This window comes from Diceros bicornis, chromosome 31 (assembly GCF_020826845.1).
Source record: "Diceros bicornis minor isolate mBicDic1 chromosome 31, mDicBic1.mat.cur, whole genome shotgun sequence".
Taxonomy (NCBI): domain Eukaryota; kingdom Metazoa; phylum Chordata; class Mammalia; order Perissodactyla; family Rhinocerotidae; genus Diceros; species Diceros bicornis.
Window position 1 is genome coordinate 24,391,738 of NC_080770.1, and position 23,716 is coordinate 24,415,453.

The 23,716-nt window shown below is 47.0% G+C and overlaps 1 long non-coding RNA gene across 1 annotated transcript; it reads right to left on the reverse strand.

Moving 5' to 3' along the window:
* Window positions 1-20,331: 20,331 nt before the first annotated feature.
* Window positions 20,332-22,219, reverse strand: LOC131395837 (uncharacterized). The gene is made up of 3 exons (XR_009216378.1): window positions 22,173-22,219; window positions 21,341-21,547; window positions 20,332-20,722 (listed from the first exon to the last, which is right to left on the reverse strand). It is a non-coding gene; the product is annotated as an uncharacterized LOC131395837 (long non-coding RNA).
* Window positions 22,220-23,716: the final 1,497 nt, after the last annotated feature.

Sequence of the window (23,716 nt, forward strand, 5' to 3'; positions counted from 1 at the left end):
GACTATATGATACCAGTGTGGACTTCCCGGAGACCAGACTTTGGAGGAATGTAATATAAATGCAAATATCATTTCTCACACCCACTTCTTCTCCAGCATTTACTCTCTCTGTGAACAGTCTTGCCACCTGCTCTGTTGCCCAAATCAGAAACTTGGGATTCAAACTAGACTCCTCCCTCTGGTCTCATGCCCCATTCCTATTGGTCACGGTCCTGTTGATTCTACCTTTGGATAGTTTTCATGTTTATTCCCCCCACTTGGGGACTGGCACTGCTTGAGTTCACCTCCTTGCCATTTCTCATGTGAAAACTAGAGTCGTATCCCCTAGGGGGTCTCTTTTCTCCCAGGTGTGTCTGCCCCCACTCTCAGCACACCTGCCATGCTGCTCCTCGAGTGGCAAATCTGGTCACGTGACTCCTCTCCCTCATGCTTCCCATTTGCTCCAGGATCAAGGGCAAACTTCTTGGCACACTCAAGGCTCTTCGCAATCCACTTCCTCAGCCCCCGTCCAGCCTCTCCTACCTTGGACCTTGCTTCCAGCCATGCACAACTGTTGGCAGTCTCTTTCATTCTCTTGACTGTGAGCACACCATTCTCTCTGCCAGCAGCACCTTTTCCTGCCTTGTCAGCCTGGTCAACTCCCATCCACCTTTGAGATTGAGCTCACGACTTTCCAAGATGGTAGAAGAAAGATGTTTCCACTCCATCCTTCTCCTGAAAACTGTACAGAAGCCACCAGGAGAACAGGAACAGACGCCTGAATTCTGTCTCTGATGGAACTAGGAGATGTCTATGCTCCCCAGTCTCAATACGTGGAGGGGAAAGCCAATACAGGAAGGATAAATGACTCAGCAGGGAGGAGGGAGGTCAAACTTCCGTACTGATGGGTGGGAAACGTTCTGAGGAGAAGCAAGCCGACTTCCTCCACAGTAACCCAAAGAGAGTCAGGGATTGGAGGCACCAAGTGCCACAGGAAGTGGGAGAGAGGTAGGGGCTGACAACAGGGAGGTGGCTTGAAAGTCTGTGTAAGGAGCAGGTAGGCCTCCAAGTCCTCACCTCCATCCTGTGCAGCCAGGTGACTGTCCCTCTTACTCCCATGAGAGACCAGAGGCTCTGGTCTCAGGGAGGCCAGACGTAGATAAGGGGAGGGGTGAGGAGTCCTACTACAAGCAGTGGGATTGAGTCTGCAGATAAATGGAGAGACTCCTAGCCCCCTTCTCCCACCCAACTCCAGGGCACCAGAGTCAGGCTGATATCTGTACCCCACCCCCAACCCCACATGGAGATAGAAGGATATTTTCTCTGGAGGAACTAAATAGCCCCAAAGGAATGATCAACAGATGCTTATGTTTAGGAGTCTGTAGCAGATAAGCTGGCAGGAACAGCTGGCTGTCCTAGAGTGATGCTCATCCAATTGACATGTCAAATGCAGGCACTTAGAGCCTGCAACTGGCCTTTTGGTGGCCTGCTCTTACGTGTGAACACACAGCCAAGGATTGCTGACGTCTGAGAGGAGCTATCTCTCATTTTCCCCTGAGGAAAATATGAACCAAGAGGAAATGGAGATTACGCAGTGAGCAGGGCATATGGTCAAAGAAAGCATAATTGATATCCTTAGAGAGAGAAAAGAACATATTGCATCCATGGAAAAATAACCAAGTGGAATAAAAAAGGAATAATCAGAGAACAAGAAAGAACTATTGGAAGTAAAAACTCTGATAGCAAAAATTAAAAAAAAATATTAAGAGTTGGAAGTTGAAGTTGAGGAACTTTCTCTGGAAATACACAGAGAGAGACAAAGAGATGGGCTAGAGGAGAAACAGGAGAGAAAGCATAAGAAATCAGGGGATCAGTCCAGGAGGTCTAACATTCAATGAATAGGAGTTCCAGAAATAGAGAACAGAGGGGATGAAATTGTCAAAGAAATAGTACAAGAAAATTTCCCAGAATAATAGAACACGAGTTTCTAGATGGTAAGGTCCACTGAGTATCTAACTCAATGAATGAAAAAAATACCCACATCCAAGCTCCTCACCATATTTCAGACACAGGGATAGAGAGCAGTTCTTCAGGGTTCATGGAGAAGCTGGGGTCAGGATGGGGCGAGTGAGGCCTTGTGTGCAAAATTTAAGGGGCAACACAAACTCAGGATCAAGATAAAAAAGATTAATGCACTATTTAAAGAAAAATCAGGGGCCAGCCCCATGGCCTAGGGGTTAAGTTCGGCATGTTCCCTTTCAGCGGCCTGAGTTCAGTTCCCAGGCATGGACCTATACCGCTTGTTGACAGTCATGCTGTGGCAGCGACCCACATACAAAATAGAGGAAGATTGGCACAGATGTTGGCTCAAGCAAAAAGAGGAAGATTGGCAACAGATGTTAACTCAGGGCAAAGCTTCCTCAGCAAAAAAAAAAAAATAAATAAATAAATAAAAAGAAAATCAAAAGTAATGCAAAAGATCCATGATGAACAAAATAGCAAAATTTAAAATAAAGACAAGATCTGACAGGGCTGGGATTAGGGTAAGGCAAGTGAGGTTCTGGTCTTTATTTAGGGTTGATATTTTGTTCATCATGATTTTTGGCATTAATTTTGATTTTAAAAATATGCATTAAATATATATGTGTATGTGTGTGTGTGTGTGTATATATTTATATTTGTGTATGTGAGGAAGATTGTCCCTGAGCCAACATCTGTGTCAATCTTCCTCTATTTTGTTTGTGGGTCACCTCCTCAGCATGGCTGATGAGTGGTGTAGGTCTGCGCCAGGAATCTGAACCCACGAACCTGGGCCGCCGAAGTGGAGTATGCAGAAATTTAACCACTTGGCCATGCGGTTGGCCTCTTAAATATATATTTTGATCACTGAATTTTTTGGGTTCCCTTAAATTTTGCACTGGAGGCTAGTGCTTCACTCCTCCCGCTCCCAGCCCTGCATACCTAGGATTGGGAATAACAATGACATCAGGCCCCTCAACAGCGAAGACTTAGAAGTTTGAAGACAATGGGACCAATGCCTTTGAAAATTCGAACTGAAAATGTTTTTCCACCTAGCATTCCCTACCAACCCAGGCTACCAATTAAGTGTGAGGGTGAAATAAAGAACTTTCTAGACATAACAATGTCTTAAAATAACTTGCCCTCTCATGTACCTTTTCTTAGAAGCTGCTGAAGGATGTGCTCAATTAAGACCAGGGAGTGAAGAAAGAAGACATGGGCATCCAGGAATAGAGACCCCAACACAGGAGAGAGGAGAGAAGGGAATTCCTCGGGTGACGGCTGACGGAATTTCAGGAGGTCAGTGTGCCCTGGCCCAGAAAGCAACCAGACCCGGTCAGCAGGGTGTCAGAAGGCTTTAGCGGGCGAGGGAGTTTGTCTCCAGGAAAGTAAATGAGAATGACAAATTACCCGAAAGATTTGGTCATGTGGAAAAGTATATCGAGGGCATGGAAAGATTTAGTCAATTGTTTTTAAAAAAATAAACCTAAGTTGATGAAAGTGAGGTGATTATTAACAGGGAAAACAAAAAAGAAAGGAAATAGATCATACTTTACTACTTGGCCCAGGAATAAAATCTATTTACATGGTCATAATAGTGAAGATGTTGAATAAGAATTTAAAAAAATTGAGATATAAGTATTTTGGGAGGATGTGGGGAGGGGAAGAGTAAACAGACGAAAAACTTCTTGTCTACCACACTAAGATGCTGATCCATGTTTAAGAGGATGACTCAAGAGATCAAATACACGTGTTATTTAGAAATAGGGAGTAATAGTATAATAGTAATAATATAGTGTATATTATATTAAAATAGTCAATAGCAGAAGAAACAGCTTCAGGAGAACAGGTGACGAAGATGGGGTGGGGGATGGAGAACAAGAAACTGTTGTTTTCAACTGTAAGCCCTTTAGCACTATTTGGCTTTTCAAAAGATTTACAAGTAATACTTCAATTAAAACAAAAACGAAAATAGATTTGGCTCAGGTTCTTTCTCTGAAGACTTCCCTGACCACCCAGGTGTGCTGACTCTTCCCTCAGGGAGCCACTTGAGCCCTGGGGCTTGTGTCCCCAGCACTGCCACTCAGTCGGGCTCAGGACGGGTTCTTGGAGAATAAGTGAATGAATTCCTTTAGGAAAAAAAATTGGTTAAATTCAGAAGAATTAAAGAAAAAACTTTTGAAGAGGTTGAACTGAGAAAGGCACGCTAACATTAAGGGAGATTGGTCTTTCATTGTCGGTCACAGGTGATGAGGACACTTTTTTTTTTTCCATTTTGTTGTGGGGGGTTTGTCGAGGTCATAGGCTGGATGGAAACAGGTGGGGATGTAGAGACAGAGACACCTGGGTCCCAACACTACCTCCAATCACTAGCTGTGAGTTCGAGGCGAGTTACTTATCTCTCTGAACCTCAGTTTCCTCATCTGGACAGTGGGGAGAATAGCAGAGAAAAAATACTTTGTCAGGTATTGTTAAGGATTAGGAAAATACAAGTAAAGCACCTAGCACACGGTAGGTGCTGGTTAAATGGTGAATGGTTTTATTAAGCCGCAGAATATTCAGTAACACCAGCCCTTGACCCCACTTCCTGAATTCCTGTCCTTACAGAACCTTCAGGAAGCTCTGGCCTCTGTGTCGGAGTCCTGGGACACTGGGCTCTGTGTGGGCAGACCATATATTAGCAGAGTGGTTCAGAGCATCTACACATTTTCAGGGGCGTCTGAGTCATTCCATTTTGGGAGCTGTGCCGAGATGCTTCCAGTGGCTTTGCCTGGTTTCTAAACAAAAATTATTTAGGTGGGAACAGATTCAACTTGAGGTTTCCATGATTTTCACATGACCTTTAAATACCCCAGCTTTGCAGTTTTCTTCTTTCTCTAATGAAAATCTGGATCATCTTGGAAAAAGAAACTTAATTCGATGCTGTTGCCCTGCATGTGTCCGAGCTTCCCTCTCTCCATCTCATTGGCCCCAACTGTCTCCTGCTCCCTCGCTGCTCCCCCCACTCGCTCACCCGGCCCTTGGCCTCCATCCACTCCTCGGTGGGAACTGCTCGCTCAGAAATCACCACGCACCTCCCACTGGCCACATCCAGAGACCTTGCGAAAGTTCCTTCTTTGGGCTGCATTTAACCCCTTTCTTGAAACGGTCTACCTTGGCTTCGGGACACAGAAGAAGTCACCTTATTTATTATTATTTTTTAACTTCTTTGTCTTCACTCTTGATTCAGTGATCATTCCCTGAGGTCCAGTCCTTTCTTTTCTTGCCTTCATTGTTGGGGACTTCCGTGATCACCTCTATGTGGATTATTCTCTTATCTCTTTCCCCATTCCATTCCTGGCTCTCCCTGGAGTTCTACTCTTGAGTTTCCAGTGGACTCCTGGACATTTTCCCTGAGATGTCTTGGCGTTACCTCACCCCTAAGACAGACACTGCCATCTGTCCCAAACCCCCATCTTCTAACTTTCTTGTCTTGGTCAGAGGCTCTTAAAATCCTAGAGTCATTCTTTATTCCTCTCTCCTTCATTCTTCCCTGCCACACCTCCCATCTGCTTTACTTCTTGAGCCAGCCCTCTGATCTAATCCGAGTGGCCTTCACGCTGTCCCCAAACATGTGGTCACTCCTCTGTTATGCCAGTAATGTCTGGGAGGGCACACGTCACAGTCGCATTTTTCTGAAAGAGAGTCTTCGTGTTAGCCAATTACATATTCGCTCGGAGTCCAAGAAGGGTATAAAGCATCCTTTGTCCCAATAAGTCAGCCACGAGCTCCCCTAAAGGGAGCCACAGCAGGGTGTGGCCTTGTCGCAGAGCACCTGTCCTCAAGGGCCAGGTGGGTGGCCTCTTCTTGGCATCAACTTGACTAGAGATGTGCGTGGAAGGAGAAGTGGTTCTGCAGGGTTCATAGTTCAACTCTCTCCTCGGAGTCTTGGTTCCACCCTGTAGGGAAGCTGTCAGATCTTGAAGAATTTAAATTCTCCACATTCTTAGAGCATGTCTAAGACAAATCAGTTATTCTCTCCTTCTCTGATGCATCATTATGCTAACAAAGTCTCTGTCTTTTACTTAATCTTGCCAAGGAGACTCTCTCCTCAAGGGTGGGGAGGGGATGAACATTCCATCCTGCCACGCATCTCGTATTCGTCCCCACCCTATCTTTGTTTATGCTGGTCATCTGTGTGGGATAGTTACTTCTCTCCCGTCTTTGTAGTCACAATCTATCTATTCTCCAAGGTAGAGAGGAGTCAGCCATTTTTGTGCCATTGGCCCCTTTGGTGGTCTGCTGAAACCTATAGACCCCTTCTCAAAAATATGATTTTAAATACATAAAAAAATACACAGGATTATAGAGGAAACTGGTTGTAATGTGGTTATTAAAATATTAAAAAACAATATTGTGATATAGTAATATCATGCTTATTTATTAACACATTAAATAACCACTATAATTTCAAAGTAGTGATGAACATAAGTAATATTTTGAGATATCTACAGTAGTATATGTGATGGGAAAATATCTATTATACCTACTTCTGTGGTTTGTAGCCTACATTTATAATGGAAGGAAATGCTAAGTTTCAGTTAGAGATCAGTGAACACAAGGATGTAATTTTTTCCTCATCCAGGTTCACAGGTCCCCGTGAATTCTGCCCACGGATTCTGAGCCCTTACTGTGGGCCCCAGTTGAGAACTTTAACTCCTTCTTCCCTCAGGAAACCCTCCTTGACTACCACACTTCTATTTGAGTTTTCCCTCATGCTGAACTCCTACAACATTCATTCATTCATTGAACAAACATTTATCAAGGTTGCTCATATTCATGCAAGCGATTGTGCCAGACGGTGGAGGTCCCCATAATCATAAACAAGACCCAGTTTTACAGTCAATGGGAGAGATGGACATATTCTCATCCAACTACAGTGCCAAATGTAACTTGAAAAGCGTCATGGGAGAGCTTTAAACAAAAGTCTGTAGTATCCCAGAGGAGGCAGAAGTTAACAGTTGAACCAAGCGAGGAGATGGGGGAAGGAAATGTTTCAAGAGGAAGGTGGCATTTGAGCTTGGCCTTGTAGAGGGAGTAGGCTATAAACAATTTCCACATAGTTTAAGTAGATCTTGCTGGTATTTTTCCTTTGTCTGTCTTGCCACAAAAAATAGGGAGGTAGGGACCATTTCTTATATGTTTTTTGTGTTTCCCAGAACCTATGCTAGGACTGAGCATGGGCACTCAATATATGCTCGTTGATTAATTAATAGTGTTTTTTAAGAATGTAAGTCTCTGTATCAGTTAGTTATTGCTGTGTAACAAAGCACCCCAAAACCCAGTGGCTTTAAACAACAATCCCTTCTTTCTCATGAGTCTATGGGTCGTTCCGCTGATCTGAGACAGGCCTGGCTATTCTCAGTTGGGCTTTTGGTCACTGGCAAATGGGCCAGAGGCTGGCTGGTCTAGAACGGCCTTGGCTGGATGACTGGGCTCTCTTCTGCATGCTTTTTCAAATTATGCTTGCATCAAGTTGGTGCTGTTCCATTGGCCAAAGCAAGTCATAGGGCCAAGTCAGAGTCAGCGTAGAGGACATGACCCAAGGGCAAGGATGCAGGGAGGCATGACAAATTTTGGCCATTAGTGTAATCAATCTACTGTAGTCTTCACAAACAATCAGCCTCAAATCCTCTGTGGAATGGGACAGATCTAAATCAATAGAGAAATTCATAACTAAAATAGTTAAAGTGCAGAGCAGCAATTTATAAATTCAACTAGTGATGTGGCCTCTCCTGGGCTATAGCCTAAGTGTTTTAAGCGTGTTATCCACAGAGACTGGCTGGGCCATCCTTTTATTATTATTTTTATAACTGGGATGCAAACCCATTGAATTGTCCTTTCATGTTTGATGTTCCATCAGTTAAGCATTCCACATGATTTTTCATAGAGATGTTTTCTTTCCCCCTGAGGACATCTGCAACAATCCGGAACACACTTTCCTTGGTACTTGACTCTAAGTTGCTATAAATATCAGACATTCTGTCAGCAGCTCAGGGTCACAGCTCAGGTTTCCTGAACGAATATCCCTTGCCCCTCTGCCTTGAGTTGTGTCTGTTAGAGGCAGTGGTAAGCAAAGCAAAGTGGAAAATACAGGTCAGAAACCATGTTCTCAGAATAATTGAAAAGCATATGTGTGTGTGGGGGCAGATTTATCCATACAATTGCTTTTAATTCTCCAAGTTTTAGTGTAGGTGACAGCTCAATTTGAAAAAATATGATGACAGTGGAGAACGTGGTGTGGGGGGTGCCGCAGACCTGAGTGTGAATCATAGCTCACCATTTATGGGCTATGTCACCTCTGGCAAGTGGCTTAAATCTCTGAGCTCCGATTTTCCCTTATCTGTAAAATGGAACCATTCCTATACCGACCTCTCAGTTTATAGCGAGGATTAAGTGAGCCACCACGCTTATAAGGTAAGTACTCAATAAATATTCCATGTTATTTCTCACAGACTTAAAAAAAATCTGAACGCAGTCACCAATAGCAGGAACATGGTTCTGTGCTAGTTTGGGAAAGGGTACGTAGGATGCCTGCCTTCTAATCCTAGCCTTGCTACTAGCTAGAGGGCCATTTAAATCTCAGTTGCCTCGTCTGTTGAATGGAGCAATGGATATCATCCTGCACTGAATTCACAGCCTTGTTTGGACAATCAAATGGCATGTTGCAAATTTTTTTTTCTTTTTCTTTTTGCAAAAATAATTAAAAATCCCCTTGAATACATCTGAAGTAATGCTGCAGTTACTGGTCCCTTCCACGTGAGGTTTGATGGCATGCCCACCCTGCGCCCAGTACTCAGCGCTGCCCGTTGCTAGTGGTGGTGCTGAGGAGAAATTAAAATTACGGGCGTGTTTCCTTCCAGATGTTGTTGCTACAGGCTCAAGGTGCTCTTTTAACTGGGACACCAGGCTTTCTTGAAATAGACGAGAATTCTAGAAACATGACATTGTGCCTGATTCATCACTTGAGCTTGCCACTGGCTCATTCTCTGCTTGGTAGTTTCCTCAACACTACCTTTAATTACATCATTTACTCATTGCTTTTCTCTTCACTCATTTTCCTCCCACAGTTCTTGTTTGTCATCTCAGCGGTCAGGCTGTCTCACCTCTGAGACTTGGGTAAGCCTTCTGGACTCTAGAAATAGGAACTGAGTTTTTCACGTACTTCTATTATTTGTTTATTTTTTTTGTGTGAGGAGATCAGCCCTGTGCTAACATCTGTTGCCAATCCTCCTCTTTTTGCCGAGGAAGACTGGCCCTGGCCTAACATCCGTGCCCATCTTCCTCCACTTTATATGGGACACCGCCACAGCGTGGCCTGACAAGCGGGGCGTCAGTGCGCGCCCGGGATCTGAACCTGGGCCGCCAGCATTGGAGCACGTGCACTTAACTGCTACACCATGAGGCCGGCCCCCCACGTACTTGTATTAATGTGTACCCACCCCCCCAGGTCTGCATACTTGGAATACATCAACAGAAAGAATACTTTTGACTTTGCTGGTGTTTCACAGAGCTTGTCTTATTGAATGCTCCCAGCCACCCTGCAAAGTATAGAGGAACCAGTTAAAAAAATGCAGATACAGAGGCTCTAAGAGGGGACCATTATTTGCCCAAGGTCAGTGTGGTAGATTGCAGAAGTGGTCCCAAATTTTTACCCATCTCTGCACCCACACCTCTTGCCATGTCACCTGCACCGTCCTCCTTCCCAGACTCTGGGCTTGGCAATGTAACGTGCTCTGGCCAATGGGATAATGGCAAATGGGATGTAAGCAAAAGCTTGGAAAGTACTTGTGCAGTCAATCTGGATGCCTTCTTCCTTGTACCTCTGCCATTGCCATGAGAACATGCCTGCACTGGCCTGATGGAGGATGAGAGACGTGTGGAGCGGAGCTGAGTCACCCCAATTGTCCCGTATAAGGCAACCTAGATCGCTCAATGGCCAACCCAGTGCTAGGCATGTTAGTGAGCCCAGCCATAATCAGCAGGACCGCCTAGCCCACCATCCCAGATGCATGAGTAATAAATGCTTATTATTGTACCCCTCTGAGGTTTTGTGGTTATTTGTTTCACAGTATAGAGGAAGGAGCAGGTCTTTGGAATGGGGCAGGCCTGGGTTTGAATTCCAGCTCTGCTCTGTGGTGTGTGTTCCTTTTTGAGACTGAATTTCCTTCTGCTTAAAATGAGGTAATAATACTTCTCTCATAGGGTTGCTGGGAAGTTGAAACACAAGCCAAAATAAATAAAGCCCTTGGGACACAGTCCGGATCATAGATGATGTCCCCAAAATGGCGGCTTCTCACAGCAATGCTCCAGAACAAACAACTCTGGGGCTCTGGGGCCCAGACCAAGGACTATCCAAATGTGAAGCCAACACCTTTCACATCAGCTCGAAGGCAACAGCAAAGGCCAGAACGGCTTGGTTCTGTCCTTACAATGAAATGCAGCTTCCCCGAATCCTCCATTGCAGTATCTTGAGCAGGATGGGCCTTTTAAAAAGAAATTAATGTTGCTTAAATTGAAGGGGCTGGAAAAAAAAAAGCCAAATCCAAGACTTATTTTTTGGGCCTGTGATTTAGCCAAATAGACGGTAATGAATTGAGAAAGGGGTGTGGCTTTTGCCCTGGGTATGGATTTGATTCAGGTCAACGTACTCAAAGCACTGTTGGGTGCAGTGGCTGGGCTGGTGACGTTTGCTTGGACACTGTCATCTGCCCTCCTGCTTGTGCATGGATTTTTGATGGCACATCATGCAAGGAATGTGAGTATTTCCCTAGGAGGTTTTGTTCTGTCACTTGGCCTTCTTTCTGGGCTCTTTCCCTTCCTTTGAAGCCATTGTCTTCTTGACATGGCAAATGTACTCAGGTAAGCTTATGGCTAATTATCTCAAGGGAGAAGGAAAAATAAAACCAACTCAAGGCTGAAATACAGAGCAACTCACTCTGAAAACTCTAAGAAGGTATGAAACACTCTTTGAAAATTAAAAAAAATCCACATACATTTAAGGAAGAGTTTTCTTCCTGAACAGAATTAACTTGGGTTGTTTTCTACAAAATCCAGCTCCTCTCCTCCCTCCCTCTCGACTCCTGACCCGGATAGCTCTCTTTATCTTCTCTGATGGGGCCAATGGGGTGACAACTGCTAAATGCACCAGGCTCTTCTTCTAACTCATTGTGTGACCTTGGATAAATCCCATGACATTTCTGAGCTTCAGTTTCTCACTAGTAAAATGGCATTTCTATAAGACTTCTTTAGGGCCGGCCCTGTGGCTTAGCGGTTAAGTGCGTGCGCTCCACTACTGGTGGCCCGGGTTCGGATCCTGGGCGCGCACAGATGCACTGCTTCTCCGGCCATGCTGAGGCCGTGTCCCACATACAGCATCTAGGATGTGCAACTATGACATACAACTATCTACTGAGGCTTTGGGGAGAAAAAAAAAAAGGAGGAAGATTGGCAATAGATGTTAGCTCAGAGCCGGTCTTCCTGAGCAAAAAGAGGAGGATTAGCACAGATGTTAGCTCAGGGCTGATCTTCCTCACACACACACACACAAAAAAGACTTCTTTACAGAAAAATTTTTTAGGAGCATAAAACAATAATTTATTATTATCTCTTACAGTTCCATGGGTTGATCGGGCTCAGCTGGGAGGTTCTTTCTTTTTTTTTTATAATTTTATTTATTTATTTTTTTTCCCCAAAGCCCCAGTAGATGGCTGCATGTCACAGCTACACATCCTTCTAGTTGCTGTATGTGGGACGCGGCCTCAGCATGGCTGGAGAAGCAGTGCGATGGTGCGCGCCCGGGATCCGAACCCGGGCCGCCAGTAGCGAAGCGGGCATACTTAACCGCTAAGCCACGGGACCGGCCCTGGGAGGTTCTTTCTTGGGATCTCTCATATGGTTGCGTCAGATAGCGGGTGGGCCTGGTGTCATCTGAAGGCTCCACAGGGCTGAAGGTCCACGATGACTCACTCTCACGGCTGGCAGCCGATGCTGGCCGTCAGCTGGGAACTCAGCCGGGACTGTCCAGTGGGGTACTGAGACATGGCTTTTCCATGTGTCTTGGGCTTCTCATAGTGTGATGTCTCGGTTCTGAGAGGCAACAACCCAAGATGGGGTGTTCCAAGACACTCAGGGGGAAACTGTAAGGCTTCTTATGACTTAGACTCGAAGGTACCAGGGCATCACTTTTGCTACATCATTATGTTTCTTTGGTGCTAAAATTTTATGATTTCACAACCTGGATCCTCTGTCTTCTGCAACTGAATCAGATACAAGTTATGAAGCTGAGCAGGAAGCCAGCCAGGCCCAGGCACAGAGGGGGCTGTGTCTCATGCTAAAGACATAAAAATATGATGGATGCATCATCCTAATTATCTGGGAAGGGAGCTCAGAGTAGATTATCATCCACCAGTGCCTGCTGCGTTCTTTCTGTGCCCACCCCTGGGCTCTGAATCTCTGCCCCTCATGCCAACCTGCCATTCTCTCTGCCAATACAATCATGATGTTAGGCATGTGAGGGTGAGAAAGAGAAGATACAGTTCCTGCTTTTTATCTAGATGGGAAGACAAGCTATGTGGAGAGAAAAAGACTGCTATCATGACAATAATGAGTCATGCGTGAAGGAGTGAAGTCTCCTTATAGGAGGTGACCCTTGATCTGAATCTTGAAAGGCAAGTAGGAATCACTCAGAGAAGTGGGAAGGGTATTTCAGGAAGAGGGACCCAGATAAGTAAAGCATGAAGCATGGTGTGGCAGGGAACAGCAACCCAGCTGCAGTGTGAAGAGAGAGGGGTGAGGTGGTGGGAGATGGGGCAAGAGACGCAGGCTGTGCCCAGGGTCATGCACGGCTTTGGAGGGCAGGCAACAAAATCTCCATTTTCCTAGACAAGGACACAGAAGGTCTGGAAGATAAAGAGACTTGACTGAAATCACACAGCTTGTAAGTGACCAAGTCAGTCTTTGAACCCAGGACTTCTCAGTCCTGTACCTTTTCTACCATAGCCAGCTGTGATCTAAATTCAGTTGCTGCCACTGGGTTTCCCAGAGCTCTCCGTCGCTTCTCTGAGACTCCCGGCAGACTAAGGGTGTTTCTTTCCTGCACCATTTTTTGTAGTGACTTCAATTAAACCATCTTGTGCTGGATCAGTGAGCAGCCCTAGGGAATGGATGAGCAGGGCTTGCGACTACCGAAGCAGAGTCTCCTCCCCTTGTCCCTGCCAATCCCAGGGCTGAGCTCCTGTCCCCATCCTTGGGGAGGACTCAAGACAGGAAAATGGGGGCGAGGGGGCAGGCAGCAGGTCACAAAGAGACAAGGAAGCAGGTGTCTATTACCGTCCGGACGCGAGGGTTCGTGGCCAGCCCTTGGGTGCCCACGCTCCCTGGCACTGCCTGCTGCTGCCCTTGCTCTGCTGCCTTCCTCTGGCTCATTTGGATGTGCAGCTGCAGCTCTAGGACAATGGACCATCTCCACTTGGCTGCCTTCAGTGTGGGCCCAGCACGCGATGAACCTGACCCCAAGAGAGAGGGGCCAGCGGCCCTGTACTAACTTGTACATGACCTTGGGCAAGTTGCCTCCACTCTCTGAGGCTTCTTCTGGGAAAAACAATGGGGTGGAAATTGAGATCCACTAGGCTGTTATTCTCCAATTTCGGGTCTCCCCTTCTTTGCCCTGCTCTGTGCCTCAGCAGGCTGACCCCTGGGAAATGAATCAATGGTGTCCTTGCCAGTTGGCTCGTTTGGCTTGGCCTGTGGGAGACAGTGGCAGGAGACTGGAGGGTGAGAGGAGAGAGAGGCTGGACCATTTCTTCCCTGCAACCTCTCTGCTTCGTTGCAGGGTTGTGGAAGGACCCCTCTGCTTGGCCACAGTTTCTGCCAAGCAGCCCTTCCCCTCGGCCCCAGCCCTCACTGGGCTCCAGTAATACTCCTTCCTTCTTGACGCTTTAGGCCTGGGGGTGGATTCCAGCTGTTTGTAGTCTCAGGGTTTTTCAAGCACCCCTTCGTGGTTTCTTTAATCCTGCCCATCTTGCTGTAAATAGTCCCTCCTCATTAAAGTCTCTTCAGTTGAACTATTTGAGCGGCATCGTGTTTCCCGCTGGAACACTGATGCATCCTCTGAAGGCTCCTTCCAACTCCAAAATCTTACGAGTTTGTGAGGGGGAAGATGCAAGGAACTGGCCAACACTCAGGGCCCCACAGCTCGGGTTATCCTGCAACAGAGAGAGTCCAGGCCGAGGGATCCTAGCTCCTTGGTGGCTTTTCCTTCTCTTCCTCTAGTTGTCAACTTCCACAGCCGTAGCTCAGATCCCCATTATTTTTTTTATTTTAAGGCAACTTTATTGAGATGTAACTTATGTACAGCAAACTGAATCCACGGAAGTACAATTAGATGAGTGCCCATCGTTTTTGCCCAGGTCTGTTCTAACAACTTTTTAATTGCTCACCAGCCTTCATTCTCATCTCTGCAAATTCACAATCCTCAGATGAGATCATGTCACTCTCCTGCTCAAAAACTTTGACTGGCACTCCTGTGCCTTGAGTCAAAGCCCAAATTCCTTAGAGTAACATACAAAGCCTTCATAAGCAGGACTTGAATGCTCCAGGCTCAGCCGCCACCACTTCCCATGGATGCTCCAGCCATAATGAACTACTTGTGTCACTTCCTCCAAGCACTCTGCCTTTGCACAAGCTGTTCCCAGACCTGAAGTACTCTGCATCCTCATGTCGTTGACCCTCAGCATCCCTCTGTGCCTCCCGAATTCCTCTTTGCCCTTGAGCATCAAGCTGAAGCATGATCCCCTCTAGCAGGTCTTCCCTGATGGTGCCCACACTGAGCAGAGCCCCTCCTCTGTGCTTCCCCAGCACATCGTGGGTATTTGTTATTACACTTACCCCGAACCATAAACGATGGCTGTCTCTCTTATTAGAGTGTGGGCAGCTTGAGGTTAGAGTCTGTCTTCCATCTCTGTGCCCCTAGCTACCCAACACTCTGCGTGGTACATCATTCATCACTCATTCATCCATTCAACAAGTATTTATTGAGTGCCTACTATACACCAAGCACTCCTCCAGCATGGAGGCTAAGGGATTGTACAAGACAGGTGTTCCAGTTATTCAGCTGCTGTCTCCCAGCTCCAAATCCACCTTTTATATGCTGCTCTGTGACGCTGGGGCAGGGATGCTACAAACTACATATGGTGCTCCGTTGTCATGGGACTTCCTGTTTCTGCCAGCAGGGGCGCTAGGGGGAGACTGGCTGGAGGAAGTAAAGACCTGTTCCTTCCGTTTTGCTAGCTGCATCCTGTCAGGGTTGCCCCAGCAACGGCCTTCCCTAGTAGCAGCAGCTGGTTCCAGCCTCCAACTCCTTTCTCTGCTCCCAGAACAGCCTCCTGTGCCTCCTCAGAGGTGAGCGGCAGCTGGACAGTGCCCTGCCAGCGGGCTGGGTCCCGGCTCTGTGGGCTTCTCCTCTGAGTTCCCAGATTCTCACAACTCCACTGCCTCCTGTGGTTATTACTTCTATCTTACTTCAGTGCTCCCTTTTAAAATTTTCTCTCCTTTGAATATATTTTCAACTAACTCCTTTTATTAAATTATCACTGTTGAAATATCTAGTGCATTCCTATTTTCCTAACTGGACCTTGCCTGATGCAATGGGGAAGGTCCTTGGTCTTGTAGACTTTAAATTCAAGTGGGAGAAGATGGACAACAATGGCTAGTAGTAAAAAGTGTTTGGATGAAAAATAAGATGGGGTGATGGGCAGAGCCTGGGCCACTCTAGATTGGGTAGTCAGGGAAGGTCTCTCCAAGAAGGTGACATTTAAGCAGAGAAAGAAATGGTAAGTTTCCGCCCATGCAAAGAGCTGGGGAAGAATGTTCCAGGGAAGCGGACCAGCCATGGCAAAAGCCTTAGTAAGGGAGTAGGCTTGTTGTATTCAAGGATCAGAAGGAACCTGGAATGGAGTGGGGGAGGGCTGCTGCAGAGGAGGAGGGCAAGAAAGGCAAGGGCTAGGTCACGTGGGCCTCCTTAGCCATCGGGCAGGCTTTTTTTTTTTTTCTTTAATTCTGAATGTGTTGGAAAGACTTTGGAGGGTTTTAAAACACGAGAAGTGACAAGATCTGATTTACATTTCACAAAGATCTCTCCGGCTGCTCAAGAGAGGACAGTCTGTATGTTGCCAGAGTAGAAGCTCTGTTCTCCCCAGAGCAGAAGTTGGCACCTTTCAAGGATGAGGAAACTGAGTCCGAGGGAGCTTACAAGACTTGTCCTAGGTCACCGGGTCTTGGACTTCAGGTTCCCAGATCATGCTCCTTCATGCCTACCCATTCTCTAAGTGAGAGGTGATTGACTGAGCTCCAGGCAAAGCTTCTAAGCCTAGTCTGGGAAGAGGACGAAGCCCCTTGACAATGTTGCTGCTTCGTGAAACGTCCGGTGGTGCCCAACTCATGGTTTATCCAGGTTGTGCCATCCTGGTCAGTCACAATAAGAGATGGGGGAGCCTGGAAAGAAAACAAACCTCCCTAGGGATTTCTGGAGGTGTTGGCAGGAATGAGTCCTAAAGGTTACATTATTCTCCTTTCCTCCTCCAGTCTAGCAACAAATCCTTTTAACTCTCCTTCAAAACGTTTCTTGACTCTGACCACTTTTCTCCAGGTCCGCCAGGATGCACACCTTCGGGAAGCACCATTTCTATTCTATCCCAAAGAGCACCATCCACATAGACTATCATGTGAATGACGCCTCCTGGGGTTGTGCGGAGGTTCTGCTTCTCTCCAACCCCACTGCTGTCACGCTAGTCCAGCCACCGTCCTTTCTCTCACCTGTGTTATTGCAGCTGAGACCTGGGTCTTAAGCAAGGGAAGACCCAGGCCAGGAGGGGCTCAGAGGTAGAGCAAAGAATACTGGTAGGGTTTGAGGTTTACCTTCAACAGGCCGTAGGGGAATTCTGGGTAGAAGGGAGGGGTCCCTTTTTAGTAGAGTTGGGAGTAAGAGAAAAATATTTCTATATGCTTCAGGCAATAGGCCTCTGCTTTACTGAGAGAATCTTTCCTCCTGTGAATAATATAATCTGGCATTTTGGAGGATGGCAGGAAACGGCTGGATGGGTCCCAGGAGCCCTACTGAGGTGATTTCAGCTGTTAGCATTTTTCTCCACAGCTTGGAAAAGAGGAGGATGGAAGATTCTGGATGCAGCTGAGATGTCCTCCCATGCTCAGGAGCATGAGGGGCGTGAGCTTTGGGAGGCCACAGAGCTTCAGACCCCCTTCTAAACTAGCGCGTGTTCTGACTCTGCTGCCTCAAGTTTATTCCTCTGATTGGCTACGTTCTTCCACCCATGTCACACCCCTGTTCCCACCCGGCCAGTCCTCTCACCGGCTGCAGTGTTACTTGGGATTGGCTGGGTTCTGAAAGGCCTGGGGGCTTGCCTCTTGCCACCATCAGATTCTTCCTCATTAAACAAATGAATCACAATCCTAATTAATTTGAGCAACAGAATTTATGTAACTACTCCCAGCAGGATGTCTGCTCTCAGTCGGCAGCGAGATTAATTCCTCTCTCTGGGAAATTCCAGCCGTGCTGGTCAATAAACCTTAATGATGACTGAAATCTCCCATCTGTCTCTGCTCAGGGCAGGTGACCTCTGCTACCAACACCGAGCTGGCTTGATGCTGTACCCCAGACACTGAAAGGACGACAGTCGTCTCCTAGCCTTGATGGGTCCTGAGTCATGTAGAACGCACAGTAGGTGTTCAGTTAAGGACAGGGACTGCCCGTTCTAGAATGTTCTGAATCACTTAAAGCCCACACGAGGTGTTCAATTTCTATTCTTGGAATGACTAAAAGAGACTGTGTGTTGCTCAGATATGTCTCAAGCTCCTGAATTGCAACCAAGCCCCTCCGGCTCTCTCCATCCTTTACTCCCACGGCCATATCCAATTCAATCTTTTCACTATTTTGAACTTTCTGGACTCAGACCTGGCTCTTGATGTTCCCTGCCCTTGAACTGTCCCACCCTCTCTCTCCAAAACAGGCCGCATGGCAGCTGCATGGGAGGGAAGGGTAGCAAAGTAGGAAGTATTCTGGAATTAGTTCTAATTCTGGCTCTGCCACTTACTCACTGCATCTCACTTCTCTGTTCTTAACCTTTCCCTCATATGTAAACCACACAAGGTCCTTAGGAAGATGAAATAAGAAAACATGGTGAGACTGTATCACATGGTGGTTGACTCATTTGACTAGTGACAGGCAGTGTTTTAGGCAATGGGAATACAGTGGCACTTAAGACAACAGGATTCCTGCTCCCAAAAGTTTAACTTCTAGGAGACAATAAGCAACAAAGCAAATATATAATTATAGTTAGGGATCAGCGCTCAGAGAAAATAGGAAAAATGTCACGAAAGTGACTGGAGTGAGGAACTCTTTGAGGAGATGCCATTTGCGTTGAGACCCAAATGACAGGAAAGAACAAACCACATGAAGATCTGGGCGCATGGCATTCCAGAAAGAGGATGACAAGGAATTGCAAAGGCCCTGAGGTGCGAGTGAGCTCTGCATGATGGATGGGCTAAGGTTCCATAGGACTGAATAATTTGCCAGGGTCGGGATCTGAACCCGGGTCTTTTGTCCTTAAGTATGGAGCCCTTGTCACTACAGAGAAGGTGGGAGAAAGGAAAAGTGAATGGAGGTGGGCTGAGGGTGAAACACACTGTCTTGTCCTCCAGACCAGATCTAAGTCTACCTGTGTCTTTCTGACAATTTGCAGGGCTGTAGGATCCTGGCTCCCATTAGGGCCTTCCAACTCCACCGGCCCAAGCTGCCATGTCAGGGTGCACCAGCCCCAACAGCTCCCTCAACGGGTCCGTTCCAATTCCTTCTTCGTTTACAACTGGGGAGAACCAACAACTTTTACAATTCAGAGGGTTTTTTTTCTGATTATAATACATGTTCGTTGTAGAAAATAAAAAACTTATAACAAAATAAAAATCGACCATAATTCCAACCTCTTCTGGAATTTTTGGTGTTTACCTTTAGAAGATTACAACTTAGTGCACATACAGTTTTGGAATATGCTTTTTCCCTCCTGTCATGAAAAATGTCTTCAAATGCAGTTATTTTTTTCTCTTTGGATTATTATTATTTTTTTTATTGGTTTATAACATTGTAAAAATTTCTGGTGTACATCATCATACTTCTATTTCTGCATAGATTACATCATGTTCACCACCAAAATACTAATTACAACCCATCACCATACACATGTACCGAATTATCCCTTTCACCCTCCTCCCTCCCCCCTTCCCCTCTGGTAACCACCAATCCAATCTCTGTCCCTATGTGTTTGTTTATTGTTGTTATTATCTACTACTTAATGCAGGAAATCATACGGTATTTGACCTTCTCCCTCTGACTTATTTCACTTTGCATTATACCCTCAATGTCCATCCATGTTGTCACAAATGGCTGGATTTCATCGCAGCGTTATTCACAATAGCCAAGACTTGGAAGCAACCTAAGTGCCCATCAAGGGACGAATGGATAAAGAAGATGTGGTATATATACACAATGGAATACTACTCAGCCATAAGAAATGATGAAATCAAATGCAGTTTTTTTTTTTTTTTTTTTGTGAGGAGATCAGCCCTGTGCTAACATCCGCCAATCCTCCTCTTTTTTTTTTTGCTGAGGAAGACGGCCCTGGGCTAACATCTGTGCCCATCTTCCTCCACTTTATATGGGACGCCGCCACAGCATGGCTTGCCAAGCAGTGCGTCAGTGCGCGCCCGGGATCCGAACCAGCGAACCCCGGGCCGCCGCAGCGGAGCGCGCGCACCCAACCGCTTGCGCCACCGGGCCGGCCCCTCAAATGCAGTTTTAATAGCTGCATAATAGTTGAGTACATGGACCAACCCAAATGTAACTATTTTAGGGCTTTTATTATTATACACAAAGATCCTTCTTACCTGTGAATCTTTGTTACATAATGTCCTAATAGAGTAGGGGAAATGCCCCCTACTTGAGTGCTGTGTTCTGTGCTCAGGGAAACCATTTTCATAGTTGCAGGGAGGAGGGGTATGTGCGTTCCCACACACCCTGCCCCTGAGCGTGTAGCGTGGTTCATGGTCGCTCTCCACTGAGAAATGGACATTGTTACACTTTCCCCAACTTTACCTTCCTTCTCAGCTTCTCCCCATTATTTTGGTCCCAGCAAGGATACAAAGGGGAAAAGGAGGAAGGGGGAATGTAATTTAATGTTACATTTTGAAACAATAAATACTTAAATCATATTTTAGACACATGAATACTATTTAACAATATTTTTATTAAATAATAAATTGGCAGGAAGGTGAGGCCCACAGGTCAGGGCCTGGCCTCAGTATGCCAGGGTCTAAGGTGACTACGTTTTGCTTCTGTAGGGGCCTGCCATGGGGGAGGGCAGGGGAGGCAGGAGTCAGTGGTTCTAATCACCGGAGTGTTGGCTTAGAGTGGGGGGTACCCATCTGTCCTAGGCCTGGAGAACAAACCTGGTACCAAGGGGGTGTCTGAGAGAGCATCTGAGCACCTGGGTGGAGGGCAACATTCACTCCTGCCAGGACACGGAGGGTGGGTCTGCCTCCTAAGGTGGGTGCCCAGGTCAAGTCTCCTCCTTTGGACTACCACCATCCCCACATCTTCTCCAGCTTCCTGTGTGGCCTCAGAAGACAAAAGGGAAAAAAAATCAAACCAAAGAGAAAGATGTAAAAAAGAGACAAATAAGGAGAACAGAGTGAAAGCAAGAAAAATGAGACAGAGGGGAAAAAAACAGTCATGGGGGGGCCGAAGTTATGAAAAATAGAAATCTTTTTGGTAGAAGCTTAAGCAGCAAGAGGTAATTTGGGTCTGGACAAACTTATTACACCTCTGCACCTGACAACCTCAACTCACAGGGGCCAATGTCAAGTGCTCGGATACCCCGTGGGTCAGAGAAACGGCTCTGCCAACTGGACTCACTGCAGACCATCCCTCTAAACCAATCTGGTGCCCCCTTGCTGAAAAGCAATTTCTCAAACTTTCTGGAAGCTGCTTATTTCTCAGTGGGGCAAACAATGGAAAGCCTGTGCCAGGGAAGAGCCCCTCCTGAGCATGCTGAAGGCCCCCCGAATTTCTGGGGGAGGGAGTGAAAAGTGGAAATTGGAGTGGCCTGGGCTGGAGTCAGCAGGTGGGAGGGGGGAAGGGCAGGGGAGAAGAATGCGGGGGGGGGGGGGGGGAGAAAATGAGAGAGCAGGAGGGGTGGGAAGAGGAGAGAGCCCCACTTTCCTTACCCACACTCACCTCTTGCTGCCAAACAGTTATTCTGTCTTCCCTCCAGGAGGCAGGAAGTGGCGTTCTGGTATCCACTGGAAAAACCCAACGGTCACTGCCGACTTCTGTAGATGGTGTTAGTTGAGAAAACAGAGAAGACGGCAAATGGAGGGGCTCACTCATACTGTGGGCACAGATCCTTGTTCAGCTTGGTTATAGGAAGCTTTTCAAAAAGACCTTTTATAGGAAACCACAGGAGAGAAAGAAAACAAACCATAAATGGGGTTAGAGGAGATTCTTCAATCGCCACAGCTCCCCAGCATCCCCAACCCTGTTTGAGCGGACACTTGGCTAAAACGCCTCGTTCCTTGTGAGTCCACACTCAGAAGCCCTTCTGGTAAGCAACAGTTCCCCCCTGGTTGGCCCTAAAATTCTCCCCAGGCTAGAGCCATGCCTCCTTCATCCCTTTCGAGCTTCCCCTTGGCTCTGGATCCTGGAAGTGCTTCTCCCATCCATTGCCTCCCCTTATGTTCACGATTAACTGGTCTGTGGTTAAGCTGGGTTCTCCCTTTCCTGGGCATGGTGTCTTCCAAGATATCAAAAAGGAAAGGGGTTTGAGAGGTCATGAGGAATCAACCTCCTGCTTATGAAAAAGCACCTGAGGCCCAGGACGGCAGGGAAAGTGACCCAAGGTCACACAGCGAGGGGACGGCAGGGGTGGGCAGAATCCAGCCAGGACATCCTACTACTGTCACTATTGCTCAACCCCAACATTTAGTTGGTGCTAAGCCTTTCGCCCTTCCTCTTCCAAAGGCCCTAACCCGGGTTTGCGTCTAGGCTGACTTGACCATTCCCTCCCCACCTGGCCCCAGCTGTTGGGGAAGCACGCGAGGTAAACAGACCCATCTCCGCAGACTCAAATAGCCAGGAAATAGTTCCTGCCCTTCAACCTCCGTTTCCTGTGAGGCTTGCTTCTCATTGGCCCACCAGCAGTGATTGACAGCTCAGCACCCCAATGAATGATGAGTCTTGGAAGTGCTGCGGCAGTTACCAGCCAGTTCTCTCATCGCGAGATCCTGGGCTAACGGTTTGGACAATATCTGGTCAACCGTTTTTTTCTTACTCGACTTCCAGAGTCACCTTAGTAAGGGACGAGAGGCAGTTTTCTCCCTAAGATGGCACACATTTAGGGGTCTAAAAGTACAAAATGAGTCTTCCAAAAGAATATGGGACTGTCATACTGAATGAGTCACTTAGTAAAGGGGGGCTTGATTTGTTAAGAAGTTGGTGGGCAAGTGGGTGGGCGGAGGGAGGAGAGGTGGCCAGGGTTGGGGACAGGGGATGTAGGTAGCCCTCAGAAGGCCAGAGTTTAAGGTGTTTATTGCAGCTTTTGTAGACTGTGTGAAATGCTGAGGCCATTCCTGGGGCCTGGATAGGTTCTGGGACTTGAGTGAAATGTTGGGGTCACTGCTGGGGTCTAAAGGCCCCCCGGAGGGCTAGGGACCAGGCTGGCAGGCAGAGGGGGCAGTGGTTGTAGTGTTCTTGCCCATGGCCATGGTCTCTCTGCAAAAGCCTCTAAATAACAGCTGGCTTGCATAGCAAAAGGGGAGGCCTGGACCACGACATGATTCCTTAGAGTATGCAGGGATGGTTGGAGCACGGAGATGGAGTGGCCCATCTTTTAAGGGTATGGCCATGGAAGATGTGGCTTCTGGAAGAATGGCAGTGGATCAGCGCATCACTCTTTAGAAGAAAGAGTCAGAGATGGAGAGAGATGAGACAGGGCATTAAGAGATGGAAAATATGACAAAGGAAAGAGAGAGTATGGTAGGACCTTAGAGCTGGAGTCCCAGAAAAACTGAGCAAATCCGTGCTTGTCACATAGTTGTCACTCAGTAAGTGCTAGCTATTATTATTGCTTCTCTTGGGGGGTGGGGGGGGGAGGCTGCTCAAGTCTAGTATTGAAAATGGAATAGGAACTGAGTGGAGAAGTAAAAGGGAGAGCCAGGAAAACAGGCCATTCCAGCTGCCTTCTCTGTCTCCTCAGTGATTGAGAATTGCAGAAGCCACCCCTCCATTGGGGGATGAGAAGGGAGGATTGAACTAAAGAGCAGGGGTGTTGGTATGTGCTGGAGCTGGGAACCCAAGGGTGGGAAGTAGGAATGAGGAGGGGTTGTTCTTCCCAAGTCCATCTTAAATGGGGCCTGTTAGAGAAGTGAGGTGAGAGAGGGAAGTACATAAGATAAGGAGAATGGGATGTGGTGTGGGCAGGCACTGGGTGAGCTGCGTCATCTTATGCATAAAGGTGTCATGGTTGCTGGGGTGGGGTTGTGGGGAGGGGCCCTTTGAGTTCTCTCTCCTGGGAAAGGGAATGGTGGTAAGATTCAAGACTTCATTGGAAATTCC